This window comes from Cervus canadensis, chromosome 7, assembly GCF_019320065.1.
Source record: "Cervus canadensis isolate Bull #8, Minnesota chromosome 7, ASM1932006v1, whole genome shotgun sequence".
Taxonomy (NCBI): domain Eukaryota; kingdom Metazoa; phylum Chordata; class Mammalia; order Artiodactyla; family Cervidae; genus Cervus; species Cervus canadensis.
The window spans coordinates 73,272,002-73,285,145 of record NC_057392.1 but is presented as its reverse complement, the minus strand read 5'-3'; the positions used below and the strand labels follow the sequence as shown (position 1 = coordinate 73,285,145).

The following is a 13,144-nucleotide window of genomic DNA, read 5'->3' as shown; positions in this document are numbered from 1 at the left end:
TCAGGTAGTCTGGTATTCCCATCTCTTTCAGAATTTTCCACAGTTTATTGTGATCCACACAGTCAAAGGGTTTGGCATAGTCAATAAAGCAGAAATAGATGATTTCCTGGAACTCTCTTGCTTTTTCGATGATCCAGCAGATGTTGGCAATTTGATCTCTGGTTCCTCTGCCTTTTCTAAACCCAGCTTGAACATCTGGAAGTTCATGGTTCAAGTATTGCTGAAGCTTGGCTTGGAGAATTTTGAGTATTATTTTACTAATGTGTGAGATGAGTGCAATTGTGCGGTAGTTTGAGCATTCTTTGACATTGCCTTTCTTCGGGATTGGAATGAAAACGGACCTTTTCCAGTCCTGTGGCCACTGCTGAGTTTTCCATATTTGCTGGCATATTGAGTGCAGCACTTTCACAGCATCATCTTTCAAGATATAAATAGCTCAATTGGAATTCCATCACATCCACTAGCTTTGTTTATAGTGATGCTTTCTAAGGCCCACTTGACTTCGTATTCCAGGATGTCTGGCTCTAGGTGAGTGATCACACCATCGTGATTATCTGGATCATGAAGATCTTTTTTGTATAGCTCTTCTGTGTATTCTTGCCACCTCTTCTTAATATCTTCTGCTTCTGTTAGGTCCCTACTATTTCTGTCCTTTATTGAGCCCATCTTTGCATGAAATGTTCCCTTGGTATCTCTAATTTTCTTGAAGAGATCTCTAGTCTTTCCCATTCTGTTGTTTTCCTCTATTTTTTTGCAATGATTGCTGGGGACGGCTTTCTTATCTCTCCTTGCTGCTCTTTGGAACTCTGCATTCTAATGGGTATATCTTTCCTTTTCCCCTTTGCTTTCACTTTCCTTCTTTTCACAGCTATTTGTAAGGCCTCCTCAGACAGCCATTTTTCTTTTTTTGCATTTCTTTTTCTTGGGGATGGTCTTGATTCCTGTCTCCTGTACAATGTCACCAACCTCCATCCATAGTTCATCAGGCACTCTGTCTGTCAGATCTAGTCCCTTAAATCTGTTTCTCACTTCCACTGTATAGTCATAATGGATTTGATTTAGGTCATACCTGAATGGTCTAGTGGTTTTCTCTACTTTCTTCAATTTCAGTCTGAATTTGGAAATAAGGAGTTCATGATCTGATCCACAGTCAGCTCCCAGTCTTGTTTTTGCTGACTATATAGAGCTTCTCCATCTTTGGCTGCAAAGAATATAATCAATCCAATTTCGGTGTCGACCATCTGGTGATGTCCATGTGTAGAGTCTTCTCTTGTGTTGTTGGAAGAGGGTGTTTGCTATGACCAGTGCATTCTCTTGGCAGAACTCTATTAGCCTTTGCCCTGCTTCATTCTGTACTCCAAGGCCAAATTTGCTTGTTACTCTAGGTGTTTCTTGACTTCCTACTTTTGTATTCCAGTCCCCTATAATGAAAAGGACATCTTTTTTGGGTGTTAGTTCTAGAAGGTCTTGAAGGTCTTCATAGAAATGTTCAACTTCAGCTTCTTCAGCGTTACTGGTTGGGGCATGGACTTGGATTACCGTGATATTGAATGGTTTGCCTTGGAAACGAACAGAGATCATTCTGTCATTTTTGAGATTGCATCCAAGTACTGCATTTCGGACTCTTTGTTGACTAAAATCACGACTAGAACCCTCCAAAGTCATAATGTCAGCTCAGCACAGTTTCTATCAGACTCCCATTCATGGATCGTGAGGTTTCTGTATATTAAAACATAGCCAGTTCCCTTTAGCTAGTTTGACCTTTGGGCTTGGGGTGTAGAAATGAAGTCGACTAAAAGGGGATAGGGTTTAATCAGAGATAATGGAAGGGAGAGAGGTGAGCTCTTTTCTGAGTCTTAATTCCCAGCTTCTGAATCCTCTTTCCAGTCTATCAGCTGCCCTGGGATCTAGAGCTATTTAAGGTCCCACGGCAGGCACTCTCCTAGTTTCTGTGCTGGCTGCCTCAACTTTTGTCTCCTTCACTCACTACCATTAAGAGATCTTACTCTTTCCTTGAGTCTAATATGTGAGGATAAAGGTAATCAAAATCCACTCTAGGAGGAGAATCCAGCCTCACATTCACTTTCCCAGAAAAGTTTTCCCATTCACTCATATAGTTACTGGGAGAGAAAAGGTTCCCCATCTATCATTTCTCTGTGTATCTATCAGTTGATCAATCAATCAGTCAATACTCTATTAATGGAACCCCAGTGTGTATTCTGTCCTGTATCCCAACACTTAGGAAAAGATGCACCTCTCAAACAGTGATTTCTACAGTATTCAGAGCCAGGTGTCCCCCACTCTCCATTTGTGACCCTTAGAGTTAGATATTCCAAGGTCTTTGAACAATTTCTAGACCAACCCAGTTATCTCAATCAAGCAGGCAGTCAACCAACCATTTTTCATTACCCACCTTTGATTTCCAAGCCCTGCATTAGCCCTCCTTTCTCCCACGGCCCCTGTTCTAACTCTCTAGATGTGTCTCCATTCACCATTCATTTAGGAAACTTAAATAGCATCTAAATGCTAGAGTTATGTTAGACCTCCAAGGAAAAAAGGAGAAGCAGAACCAGTCACTGACCAAAAGATGAAAATCTCTCAGAGGATCATACCTTTCATTATAGAGAGTGAATCTGGAGTTTGGCTAAATGTTTCTGTTTTTTCTAACTGAGTGCCCAGGATGAATGCCTTATCCATTTCTGGAAATAATATCCTTAGGTCTCAGCCTATAGTGAGTTTGGCTGTTTCTTGAAAACTGGAAGAGAATCAATGTATTTGGACTGTGGGTTGAAGTGTTATAGAGAAAGGTAACTAAGCAAAATGATCTATTGATAGATGAATTTTTGTTTAGCTCTGTTTTACTGGCTCACTCACCTTTCTTTGCCACTTGTGCTTGACATTATAAAGTACAGAAATGATTTTGCATATCATTAAGTGTATGTCAAGTTCATGTTTTCAGTAGGCTCTGTGTATGTGCTTTATTTTCGTTGTTTACAGCCCCTCACAGAGAAACTATGATAACAATATTGTATCACTATATACCAGAGGCTTGTCACACGTGGTCTTCAGGGATGATATTGGTTTTGTTATAGATGAAGCAGCAATATAATAGATCCCAGAAATCCTGGCCTTGGAAGCTCTGTTTTCAATAAGAAGAAAGAATAGATTATTCTGGACTCTGGAAAACCTTTTGTAAAAAATATCCATCCCCAAAGGCTAACTTGCTATCCACATTTTATTATGTGGCAGAAAGACTTTATAATTTACAAATATACCAGATTGTTTTCAGTCTTCATTTGATTTGATTTTCAGCAGCATTGATTTTGTTGTTCATTCCCTTTTAAAAAGACATTCCTCCTTGGGTACCAGGATTCCACACTGTCTGCTCCTTTCCACCTTCTTGATTCTCCTTTCTCAGTCTCTTTGCTGAGCCTTCTTCCTCTGCAGTTTTATCTACCCATTACTTATCTGTTCATTTACTCACTTTCATCTGTGGAATCTTCGTTTCCTGACCAGGGATTGAACCAGTGACCCCTGCAGAGGAAGCGTAGAATCTTAACCACTGGACCACAAGGGAAGTCCAGTTTTTTCCCTCCTTTTCAGCAAATATTTATTGTGCATACTGTATGACAAACACTGCCTTAAATACTAGAAATATAGCAACAAGCATAACATATACCATTTCTGTCCTCAGGGAGCTAACAATATAGTAAAATTGTTGGTTCCCTGGATTAGGTATTTGTGCTCTCACTGCTCATTAAAATCTCATGAGGGCCCACACGCATGATATCTTTTCCTTCTTCCTTCCTGAGCTAACACAAAGGATCAGCTTATCAAATCAGGCCCAGGAAGATAAGGGATCTATCCTGTACTGTGCTTTACTAATCATTTCAAGACTACAAGCAATCATCAGGCATAAGAAGAAACAAGGAGAAAACAGTAACATCTCTGCTGCTGCTCAGATGGACTTGCTCACTGTAACCCAGAGTAACAGGTGATTGTGTGCGTGTGATTTCGTTTCTGTGTACTATTACGAAGTGTGCAGGGTCTCAGATTCTATAATACCCTACTATACACTAACCAGTTAGCCTGTAACTGTTTCATAGATGGTGGCACAAGACAGGAGGCTCCAGGGTCAGAAACAAAGGGCTTTATTACTCCTGGCAGAGCCAGTAGCCAGAGCTTTATATGTCTGTGTCAATTCCCCGTGTCCCCCCAGATCCCAGAGCAGTGGCACAAAGGGCTCATTATGGATGCCTACACATCAGCTGGCTGCATTAAACAAGGGGAACACTGAGCTTGGGGAATCCACCACTTTTAGAGTTAGTGGAAACAAGCCGCTTTGTTTTCTCAGGGGAGATGTTAGCTTTTCTCTCTGTGCAAACAGAGCCCTGAAAAATGGCTTGGGTAAAGAATGATCTGACATAAAATATGTAAGGACGTTCAGTGCCCAGGGTGGATTGCTTCTCCCAGGATATACTTTCTCATAGACTGAACTAATATGATTTGAGATTCTCAATAATTTGAGAAATCCCTGTCATATCTTTAAGTCAACCCTCTCTATTAGTTCCTCCTCATCAATATTTAAATTACTGCAAATCTGGTCCACCTTAAAAGCTCTCTCCCTCTACTATGCTCTGCAGTCCAAATACAGCCTCCTTTTCTTAATAGTCAAAATTATTGCAATCTGTGTCTTAACTTTCTGTCTCCCTTTCTTTGTCTCCCACTTTTTCTTCAACCCAACACATTGCAACCTGGGATCAATCTGCTGCTGCTGCTGCTGCTAAGTCGCTTCAGTCTTGTCCGACTCTGTGCAACCCCATAGACGGCAGCCCACCAGGCTTCCCCTTCCCTGGGATTCTCCAGGCAAGAACACTGGAGTGGTTTGCCGTTTCCTTCTCCAATGCATGAAAGTGAAAAGTGAAAGTGAAGTCGCTCAGTCGTGTCTGACTCTTAGCAACCGCATGGACTGCAGCCCACCAGGCTGCTCCCTCCATGGGATTTTCCAGACAAGAGTACTGGAGTGGGGTGCCATTGCCTTCTCCAGGGATCAATCTAGTACTCTATTAAAACAGCCTTCTAGGTCTCAGCTTCCTCCTCTGTAGGTAGGAGTAATATTAGTATTTATTTCTTAGGGCTGTCTTAAGTATTAAATATATTAATGTGGACAGTTTAGAGCAGTGCCTGGTACATTGTTCGTGTTCGGTAATTGTCAGGTGGATTATTTTTATAGGTATCCTCATCCTCATCACTTTGATCAGTGAAATTCTTGTTGTTAAATCCAGTGGACACTTTCCAGTTCCTATTTGAAATCCCTGTGTTGTCCACATTTTCCTTCTTGAAACCCCCCTCCCTCAGCCAGACTTTCTTTCCTCCTACTTCTCTGGATGGCCATCTTGGTCAGATTTGTGTGTTCTGTCCTAAATGTGGATACTTCTCAGAGTCCTCTATGAACCTTCTTTATCTTCTTTATCTACTTACTTTTGCTTATTGATATTATCCCTACTCTTGTGCTCTGAGTTACTATCTATATGGAGATGCTCAATACTCAGTACCTTTTCATTTACTTTTTTAACAGGTATTTTTATAACATCTTCTATAGTGCCAAACACTGGGATAAGTATTGTGAGGAAAACCGGCAGAATTTCACTCTCATGGAAATTAGTCTTGAACAGGGAACACAGATATAAAACAAATAATCACACATATGACTCAGCAGCTATATTCTTTTAGTATCAAATGTTCCTCCTTCTATGCTATTTTAATGAATGTGATGAATGCCACAAATATCCATCCAGTTGTTCACTTCACCTCGAGTCTTTGCTGTTCATCATGCATGCATGCTAAGTCGCTTCAGTTGTGTTTAACTCTTTGCAACACCATACACTGTAGCCTGCCAGGTTCCTCTGTCCACAGGATCCTCCAGGCAAGAATACTGGAGTGGGTTGCTACACTAATAAACAAATCATTTTGATTTTCTCTTCTCTTTTATATCTGCCCATGTTTCTCTATTTCCACTGCTACTAGCTTAGATCAAGTCCTCATCATCTTTTAGCTGGATTTTGGCAATTGTTGTTACTTGATCTCCCTGCCTTCACTCTCCCACTTGCCTATCCTTTGCCCTGCTGGTGCCCATGGTCTATAAAGTAGACCCCTGATTCCTTAGTATGGCTGAAAAGATCCTCAATAATCCGGCCCTAGCCACATCTTTAGCATAATCTCTCTCTCTCTCTCTTTTTTTTTTTTTTTTTTGCATTAATCCTTATTCTCAACAGACCAAATCAGAAAAATCTCTCAGAGCAATTGTGAGGAAACCATGCAAGATGGCATCTTCAACCTTGTAGACACTACCAGATATATCACAGCCTTGCACAGGCAGTTTGATAAACTCTTAATATTTGTAATAAAATTGAACCAAAATTGTGACAAATCCCCAAATTCATTAGAATCTTAACAGAGTATAATTGCTCCAGTAGTGTTAAGAGGAAGAACTACATCACTTTTTCCAATCTTTGATGAAACATAGATTAAAACGTTTTACTGATTGGAGGACAATAAATCTTTTTGGAAAGTGTGTGCTGAGTTTGGGCTGCATTTGGTGACTTCCTCCTGCAAACCCACTTTACGTATGCATGCATCAGTTAGGATGACTTATTTTACAAGCAATAGGATCATGTGATTTAAAATGCCTAAACAATAAAAGGGAGGGTATTGAATCACTTAACTGAGAACACCGGAGGTGGGAAGGCTTCAGGCATAGTTCAATTAGGACTCCAACTCCTATACTCCTATTAGTCCTTCAGTTCTGTCCTGTTTGTTGGCTTTATCTTTAATGTAGCTTCATTCATGGGAGTAAAATGGCTACTGTAAAATGGCTCATATATACACATTACAATTTCCAGAGCAACAGGGTCTCTATGTTTCAGGTTCCAGACCTATATGTTGAGCTTCATGGTGACTGGATCACATCTGAAGGAATTCATTCATTCCTGAGACAGTCATATGCTAATAAAGACATTACCTGGTCCAATCACTGTGACCTATGGAGGTAAATTTATGCCAAGGAAAATCCACCTCAGATTTGAGAGAGGAATGGTATTCATCAGTCCCATGTAATCTACATGGTTTCTGTAAAATGACAGGGATAAATTTCCCCAAAGGAAAACCTCATAGCTATTGAGTATTAGTGAAGAGGAAAAATGGATGAATCCTAAGCAGTCAAGCAGTGAATATTCACTATAGACACAGTTTAAGTTTGTTCATTAACAAACAAAAATTATTCTGTGCCTTGGATTTTTTTTAAAGAAACTTGTGAAGGGTCAAAAACAAACCAATAGTCTATTACAGGGGTGAAGAGAAGGCAAGTGGAACACAGCCCATTCCTAAGAAAATCCATTAATGAATATGAGTGAATAAGAAGACTAAATGATGTGGAGGGCTCTCAAACCACACATTCATTCATTCACTTATCATTTATGGAGTATAAACTCTATGCCAGAATATGCTTAATATAACAGGATCCTTGACCTTAAGAAGTTCATTCCATCAGGAACTACAAAATTAAAATGCAGGTGAAAAGTCAGCAGTATTGCATATCAGAGCAAAAGTAGAATAGTAAAACATAGTGAAAATAAAACCACATGTAAAATCTAGTGGAGTCTTCAACACATCCTTTAATATTCCCTCCAAACCTAACACTTCTATAATGCAATCTTTAATATAAAGCAACCCAGGAACACTTATTTCCAATCAAAAGATTTCTGAGACCAGTACATTAAAAAGCAAATGGAAGAATAATTTCTCTTACTCTGGCTGCACACTCTAAAAAAACAATATGAAATAATCCTGAATTGTTTAGGAAAAAAAATGGATCATTGTTGTTTCAGGGAGCTTTTATGTGCAAAATACATTGGATAATGATGTGAATTATTTTAAGCTATTATATTCTGTGACCATCTGGGGAAATAATTTGGGGGATAAATACAGCAGAAGTATTAAGAGAAAGGACACTAAAAAGGAAAAATAGCAGACAGAGTTGATTCTTTCTGACATTTTTTACAGTATAAAAATCATCATCCTTGGTCCATATCTCAATGATAATGCTGAAAAAATTCTAATCATTTTATCATTATTCCCAGCAGTGTCCTGGAGCTCCATTTCTAAGGGCAGGGCTTTCTGTAAGCATCTAACATGAAGATATAACAGAGAAATTTTGGAGAAATGGTTTCTTCACATGGAGTATACTTGATAATAACATTTTAATGTAATATTGACATTTCTAGTTTTTAACTCTGTTGGGCAGAATCTTGATAGAAAAGAAAATCACTTGTGACAGCTTCAGCATGAGTGTCTAATATCTTGGCAATTTAACCCAGTTTTATCCTATATCAGAGGTACTTCATCAGAAAAGAACTAAAATATCCCTCGTGTTTTACAGAAGAAAGTCATTCCTCATAAGAGATAATGCTAAAGTTGTCTTAAAGCTATTAACTATTACTGAGAGAATATTGTGGGAAATATTAGTGGTTTATTTTCAGATGATTTTAGCATATAATTTAATGTATGTGTGTATGTATATAAGGCTTCCCTGATGGCTCAGTGGTCAAGAATCTGTGGGCAATGCAGCAGATGCGAGAGACATGGGTTCAATCCCTGGGTCAGAAAGATCCCCTGGAGGAGGAAATGGCAACCTACTTTATATTCTTGCCTGGAGAATCCCATGGACAGAGGAGCCTGGTGGGCTACAGTTTATGGGGTCATAAAAAGTAAGACACAACTTAGCAACTAAACAACAACAGTGTATATATGTATACATTTGTGTGGGCTTCTCTGGTGGCTCAGAGGTTAAAGCGTCTGCCCTCAATGCGGGAGACCCGGGTTCGATCTCTGGGTCAGGGAGATCCCCTGGAGAAGGAAATGGTAACCCACTCCAGTATTCTTGCCAGGAGAATCCCATGGACGGAGGAGCCTGGTAGGCTACAGTCCACAGGGTCGCAAAGAGTCGGACACGACTGAGCGACTTCGCTTATATACACACTATTTTGGTCGGAGTATTGATTTGTTTATTTGAACTGAATTGGTATGCTTTAGTCAAGCAGCTGAGAAGTTGAGTCAAATCATGACATCTATGATCCATATGACATTTACAGTTGAACAGAGGACTGTCTGCAGACTCATTACTCAGAGTATGGCCCCCAGACCAGCAGCTTCAGAATAGACTTGAATCTATTAGAAATGCAAAAATCCAGCCCCTTGGCTCTTTGCATTCTAACAAGATCACTAGGCAACTAAAGCAGAAACAACATCAGGGGATCTCAACTCTGGCTCTACATAAGAATCACTGAAGTTTTTTTTTTTTTTTTTTTTTTAATGATAAGTAACTTTTATTAAGCATTTGCTATAGGTTTTTTTTTTATAATCTTCTATACTGAAGTTTACTTGATATACAATATTACATAAGTTACAGATATTCAATATTCATAATTTTTAAAGATAACACTCCATTTGTAATTATGAAATATAGGTTATATTCCCTGTGTTGTACAATATATCCTTATAGCTGATTTTATCCAAAATGTTTGACTCTCAAGTCTTACCCCAGACCAGTTAAGTTAGATTTTTTAAAGGCAAGACCAAGGCATGGATGGTTCTAAATGCTCACCAAATTATTCTAATGCACCCAGATTTGCAAACTGTAGGTCATGCAATGCCCAAGCAATTCGTAAATTCAGTGTATTGTGAAAGGACAAAAAGGAAGAAAGTCAAGCCAATTGCTCTGCATTTGGTACCACTTTATAAATGATTGATTTTTTTAACTTTTAATAAGTCTGCTTAGCTACTGTGTGAACACAGCCTATTATGTCTCCACCTGCCCACAAGTGTATTGTATTGCAAATCAAGAAAAGGAACATGTTGCTATCTCAATTAATTAAAAAAAGAGTCTAGATTTGTTTTTCAACTTTGCTTTCTTTTGCCAACCTTCTTCTCCAACCTGACAAGTCTGAATTCTAAATCTCAGACCCTGAATGTTTAAACAACTGCACCTTTGGATCATGTGTGCATGCTCAATCTCTCAGTCATGTCCAACTCTTTGCAATTCCATGGACTGTCGCCTATGAGGCTCCTCTGTCCATGGAATTCTTCAGGTATTACTGATCCTTTTCTCCATGAACTCAATTCTCAGTTTATATCTCAACCATCCCCTTATCACTGCAACCCAAATGCATTTTCCCTTCCCTGAATCCCCATGTTGCTCAGGACCTCTATCATGTGCTCTGATTTTATGGATATTTAAAAATATTTTATTTATTTATCTGTGCCAGTTAGTTGTGGCACAAGGGACCTTCAATCTTCATTGGCGCATGTGGGATCTTTAGTTGTGGCATGGGAACTCTTATTTGTGGCATGAGGGATCTAATTCTCTAGGCCCCTGCATTGAGAACAGAGTCTTAGCCACTGGACCATCAGGGAAGTCCTTCACTTTATGGTTTTGTCTTGTTGGTTCAAGTTAGTGGAATACAATTGACTGATTCCTACATACAATCTCAAGTATGAGCAATCTATTCCAAGATCATATATATATGAATAAGAAAGAAAAACATAAACCATAGTGTCAGGGGAGTGTAATCTCTTCGGTCTGTCTTGTAATCTCTTCGGTCTGTCTTACCACAACAAAAATTTGAAGCGACGGACATTAAAGCCCTTGGTGCGTCACAGCTCTCAAACAGTCCGTGTTATAGTTCTCAGCTCTCAGACAGACCATGTTATAGCTCTCGGACATATCAGTTTTATTTAGAAAATAAAGGAAAATACATCCTTGAGGCGTGAAGGCATGTCGACCCAAAAGATGCGAAGAGGAGAGAGGGAGAGAGAATGAGCATGCACTTGGGAGAGAGAGAGAGAGAGACCCCTGGCTCTTTGGCTCCTCTTTTTATATGTTTTTTCCTCCCCACCCCCCCACCCCCAGGCCTGCCCTATGTAAATTGGGCTAGCCAGGAATGCTCTTTGTTCTACCTGAGGTCCTCACTCCAGTCCTCAGACCTTCCTTTGTTCTGTTTTCGCAGGCCTTCCCCTTCCTTGTCTTTTAGCCACTGCCATTCTGGACTCCTTTTCCCTATTCAAACGTGTGGTAGTCGTTGTTCTTCCATCTTACAGATGAGAAACCTGAGTCTCAAAGAGGCAAGGTTGACAGGCTAATAAGCTTTGACACTAATATACTTTTCCCAAGGCTCTCTGACCCAATGTCCAGAGGAAGTTTGATTTGCTTTTCTTTGAATGTTATGTATATTCTAATATATTATGGAACTATGGAATTATAGTTCTGGGGGCAGATTCAGAATATGAACACACTAAAACATAGTGAAAGAGGAGTCATCTTTAAAATCAATGTCCACTCTAATCTTTGGGGTGAGCCCAGTGATTTTTTTTTTTTTATTGTACACTTACTTGGTTCCTTTTGGCAGAAAATTACTGAAGCTTGAGCAGGAAGTGAGGTGGTCTTATTATGCTTCTTTCTTTAAAATTCCTTTTTAATATGCACGTAATACCTGAAAACCTTTCTTGTGAAAAAGAAAAAAACAGAACATTATAGATGTGGATAAACTTTCTTGTCCAACACGCTTATCCTGTACCTCACCCAATCTACATGCCTTCCTTCCCTCAGCAGTCATCATTTTATCTGTGCACACTTTTAAAGACATTTTAATTTATAATACTTATGTATGTGGAGAAGGAAATGGCAACCGGCTTCAGTTTTCTTGCCTGTAGAATCCCATGGACAGAGGAGCCTGGCAGGCTACAGCCCATGAGGTTGCAAACAGCTGGACACTACTGAGTACACATACACACATGCATATATAAATATATAGATATATATGATATATTATGAAAATTTTTGATGATTGCAAGTGCTGAAGTGTTGATCGTTACATTGGGAGGACATATGAATCTTGAGAATTAAGAGTTTTATTTGTATGTTTAAAATCAGAGGAAGGAGATCTAATTCAGCGGCTGACAGAACTAAGATTCAAAATTATATCTCAGCCTTGTGGAATAATACCCTAAAGCTAGAAAGAATAAAGATTTAGCTAGCATAAATATTAAAGCCCTGCACAAAGTATGAGTAACAAATGGAGAATTCTGATTTGATGTTGGTTTATATGGAAAAACAGTGTTTTGATGATCACAGACTCAAAATTTAATAAAAATTCTAATACTATGAAAATTCCAAGTTCTTATCTCTAAAATAAGATTCCTTTAAAAAAAATATCAGAAATTAACCCAGAATATCTAATTTTAGAAGGAAAATACACTAAACTAGTAATGTTTAAATGTGGGACTCATTTTGTGATTTATATTTTTCTTCTTTTTCATAAAAACATGCCAAGTAGAGGAAATTCTTTTTCTTCCCTCAGTACAAATGCCCTAATTTTTACCACAGTACAAAATATCCATTAGGATTTCAAGGTCCTATGATAAGACACTGCAATAGTGTTCCTCCCCAATATTGATGTCTTGAATAAAGGTCTCGCCCTGTGGAATTAAGTCTCACTCAATGTAAAGCTAATTATCTATTATGATTACATATTTTAGTGAAGAGTATTCATACTCCATATTCTTTGCTGGAATGGAACTGGAGGCAGGGGACTCAGGGACATTATCTGCATGAGACACGCACATATTAAATCTTGACCACTGCCTGATTTTTGCTTTGACATGTCACAAAAAAGATTCTCCAAACAAGAAAATTCAGACGCTCTTATGTCACTGATTATCTGAAAAACTTGACCTATGTTTGTGGTTGTCTTCTTGTGATTTTAGATATGTAAGTACTGACATAGGTTCTGAGAGAGAAATTGATGTTCCTTTCCAAAGGAAGACAAATACTATCTTCATTTATCATAAATTTGACTGATCCAAATACATTGGTGCCCATGAGTCTTGACCTCTTTGTATTTATTTTAAATTAATATCACTTCATGCATAATCATACTAAGTATTTCAAAAAATGAAACCTTGAGTGATAAGGAAGAAGCTGAGTCAGTGGAGCAAATGTATTGATGTGGTTTTAAGAACTTACAAATCATGGCTTTATTTGAATTTATCTAGCTCTGCCCTAATGTCCACCGTAGCACATAAGGAGGAG

General features: G+C 38.7%; 1 protein-coding gene across 1 annotated transcript in view; it reads left to right on the top strand.

Moving 5' to 3' along the window:
• The window catches only part of LOC122444958 (EGF-like and EMI domain-containing protein 1), a 627,705-nt gene that overhangs the window by 458,381 nt on the left and 156,180 nt on the right, over positions 1 to 13,144 (top strand). The gene's annotated exons all lie outside the window — the stretch shown is intronic.